This window comes from Cryptomeria japonica, chromosome 2 (genome assembly GCF_030272615.1).
Source record: "Cryptomeria japonica chromosome 2, Sugi_1.0, whole genome shotgun sequence".
NCBI lineage: Eukaryota > Viridiplantae > Streptophyta > Pinopsida > Cupressales > Cupressaceae > Cryptomeria > Cryptomeria japonica.
This window is the reverse complement of record NC_081406.1, coordinates 431,327,155-431,331,004: the sequence shown is the minus strand read 5'-3', so window position 1 is coordinate 431,331,004 and position 3,850 is coordinate 431,327,155.

The window sequence follows — 3,850 nt, the reverse complement described above, 5'->3', positions numbered from 1 at the left end:
TTTTAAGTTTTTCGACGGGCGTCGCAATGCTATTTGAATTAACCTTTTGCCCGTTTGCGTTCTCGTCGAGGCCAGGCCGGGCCGGGGTGCGGTGCCCGCACTACCACGCGCGCGGGGGCGACACCGAGCGTGCACTCGAGGCGCCCCAAGCACACAGGCCACGGTGCAACCCGGGCATTGTGCACGTACCCCGGTGCACCCGAGGTGCTGCGCGCGCACCCAGGTGAAATCGGTGTGCACCTCGGCCAGTGCGCACTCGGTCGAGTTGCGCATGTTGGCCAAGGTGCACGGTGATGTTTCTTACTCTAAGGTTCCACAACAGACGCCCGGGACAGGTGAGCGAAGTTGGGTGGGGCCGGGTGCACGCCCGGGGCAGGTGCACGTAGCTGGAGAGAGCTTTGGAGCGCACCAGAGGTGCGCACCTTGGAGCACACTTTGGAGCGCACCAATGATGCGCTCCATTCAAAAGTTTCCTGAAAAGGCAAAAAAAGTTGAGATTATAGAATTTCCCACTTGAGAGATTGTCAAAAAAAAATTAAAAAGTGAAGGAAATGCGGGTGCCAAGGTGTGTGCGCCCAGGTGCGCAGCCTAGCCAAGGTGTGCGCACCAAGGCGCCCACCCTTGTGAATGTGCACGCAAGGTGCGAACCCGAGGCAAACCGGACAATTAACCCAACTTTCAACTTCGCGCACACTTGCGCACCTTGGAGCGCACTTCGGAGCGCTCCTTGGTGCGCACCAATCTTGGGCACCTCGGAGTGCACCATGGTGCCCACCAAGGTGCGCACCTGGGGCAAACCGAGCTCTGACTTCATGCGCACCTTGGAGCACACAAAAGGTGCGCACCTCAGAGCGCACCATGGCACCCACCAAGGTGCGCAGCCCAGCCAAGGTGTGCGCATCAAGGTGCGCACCCTGGTGAAGGTGCGCACCCGGGGCAAACTGAGCTCCGACTTCGTGCACACCTTGGAGCGCACAAAAGGTGCGCGCCTCAGAGTGCACCATGGCCCCCATCAAGGTGCGCAGCCCAGCCAAGGTGTGCGCACCCCGGGCAAACCGAGCTCTGAATCGTGCGCACCAGAGGTGCATGCCATCATGCGCACCTTGGAGCACACTTCGGAGCCCTCCCTGGTGCGCACCGATGTTGCGCACCTCGGAGCGCACCCAAGGAAAACAAGGCAATTAACCCGACTTTCGACTTCGTGCGCACCTTGGAGCGCTCTCGGGTTCGCACCTTGGAGCACACCAAGGTGTGCACCTTTGATGCGCTGCCTTCACCAATTTCCAAAAAAGGCAAAAAAACATTGAGAAGGTGTGCGCACCGAGGTTCCCACCCTGGCAAAGGTGCACGCGAGGTGCACACCTGGGGCAAACCGAGCTCCGACTTCGTGCACACCATGCTGCGCACCTTGGAGGGCCATGGTGCGCACCTTGGAGCACACTTCAAAGCGCTCAATGGTGCCCAACCCAGCCAAGGTGCCCACCGTGACGAAGGTGCACGCGAGGTGCGCACTCGGGGCAAACCAGGCTCCAACTTTGTGCATGTGAGGTGCGCACCCGAGGCAAACCGAGCTCCGACTTCGTGCACGCCATGGTGCCCACCAAGGCATGCAACCCAGCCAAGGTGCCCACCGGGGCGAAGGTGCACATGAGGTGCGCCCCCGGGGCAAACCGGGCTCCGACTTCGTGCACGCCGCACCTTGGAGAACTCTTTGGAGCGCTCCTTGGTGCGCACCATGGTGCCCACCAGGGCGCGCAACCCAGCCAAGGTGTGCACACCAAGGTGCACACCCGGGGCAAACCGGGCTCCGACTTCATGCACGCCACACCTTGGAGCACAGATCGGGGCGCTCCCGGGTTCGCACCAGCGTTGCGCACCATGGTGGGCACCTCGGAGCACACCAAGGTGGGTAGCGAGGTGCGTACCTTTGATGCGCTGCCTTCACTAATTTCCAGAAAAGGCAAAAAAAACTAGATTTTAAAATTTCCGTTTTGAAAGATAGTGAAAAAAATGGAACGCGGGTGCCATCTTGAGCCCGCCCTGGTGCACAGCCCAGGCAAGGTGTACGCACCAAGGTTCCCACCCTGGCGAAGGTGCGCACCTAGGGCAAACTGGGCTCCGACTTCGTGCACGGCATGGTGCCCACCAAGGCGTGCAACCCAGCCAAGGTGCCCACCGCGGCGAAGGTGCACACGAGGTACGCACCCGAGGTGCACACCCGGGGCAAACCGGGCTCTGACTTCGTGCAGGCCGCACCTTGGAGCACACTTCAGAGCGCTCCTTGGTGTGCACCATGGTGCCCACCAGGGCGCGCAACCCAACCAAGGTCTGCACACCAAGGTGCCCACCCCGGCGAAGGTGCACGCGAGGTGCGTACCCGGGGCAAACCGGGCTCCGACATCATGCACACCACACCTTGGAGCACACATCGGAGCGCTCCTAGGTTCGCACCAGCGTTGCGCACCTTTGATGCGCTGCCTTCACTAATTTCCAGAAAAGGCAAAAAAAAATGAGATTTTAAAATTTCTGTTTTGAAAGATAGTGAAAAAAATGGAACGAGGGTGCCATCTAGAGCCCGCCCTGGTGCGCAGCCCAGGCAAGTTGTGTGTACCAAGGTGCCCACCCTGGCGGAGGTGCGCGCCCGGGGAAAACTGGGCTCCGACTTCATGCACTGCATGGTGCCCACTAAGGCGTGCAACCCAGCCAAGGTGCCCACTGCGGCGAAGGTGCACGCGAGGTGCGCACCCGAGGTGCACACCTGGGGCAAACTGGGCTCCGACTTCATGCATGCCACACCTTGGAGCACACTTCAGAGCGCTCCTTGGTGCACACCATGGCACGCAACCCAGCCAAGGTCTGCACACCAAGGTGCTCACCCCGGCGAAGGTGCACGCGAGGTGCGCTCCCAGGGCAAACCGGGCTCGGACTTTGTGCACGTCGCACCTTGGAGCACACATCGGAGTGGTCCCGAGTTCGCACCAGCATTGTGCACCTTTGATGCACTGCCTTCACTAATTTCCAGAAAAGGCAAAAAAAAATGAGATTTTAAAATTTCCGTTTTGAAAGATAGTGAAAAAAATGGAACGCGAGTGATATCTTGAGCCCGCATTGGTGCGCAGCCCAGGCAAGTTGTGCGCACCAAGGTGCCCACCCTAGAGAAGGTGCGCACCTGGGGCAAACCGGGCAATTAACCCAACTTCCGACTTCGTGCATGCTAGGGTGGGTGCACACCCAACAACTGGGCCTGGGAAGCCCCAATGCGAGAAACCCCACCAAATGCTCGGACAAAAAAGGAGGGGCCACTCCAATAACCCCACTTTAGAGCGTACCAGAAACCCCACTGGACGGTTGGGCAAAAATGTAATGCACACCCGAAGCCCCTACCCAAAAATCCCCACTTCGGACATGGGGAGCTGTAACGGTAAAAAGCCTCACTAAACTCTCAGACGGAAAGGTGGCTCGAGGGTAATGCCCGAAACCCCACTTCCACTTCCGACCGAGGCAGCCCCACTCTTCGGAGCCCCGCCCAGCACTTGGATGAAAAAAATGCGATACATGGGTTGCCCAGCTTGGCACCCGGATGAGAAACCCCTCTTCGGAGCCCCGCCCAGCACTTGGACAAAAAAAAAGCAGCCCACGGATGAGAAACCCCTCTTCGAAGCCCCGCCCAACACTTGGACGAAAAAAATGCGGCCCAAGGGTGGCCCAGCTTGGCCCCTGGATGAGAAACCCCTCTTCGAAGCCCCGCCCAGCACTTGGAAAAAAACAATGCGGCCCAAGGGTTTTGCCCAGCTCGGCCCCCGGATGAGAAACCCCTCTTCGGAGCCCCGCCCAGCACTTGGACGAAAAA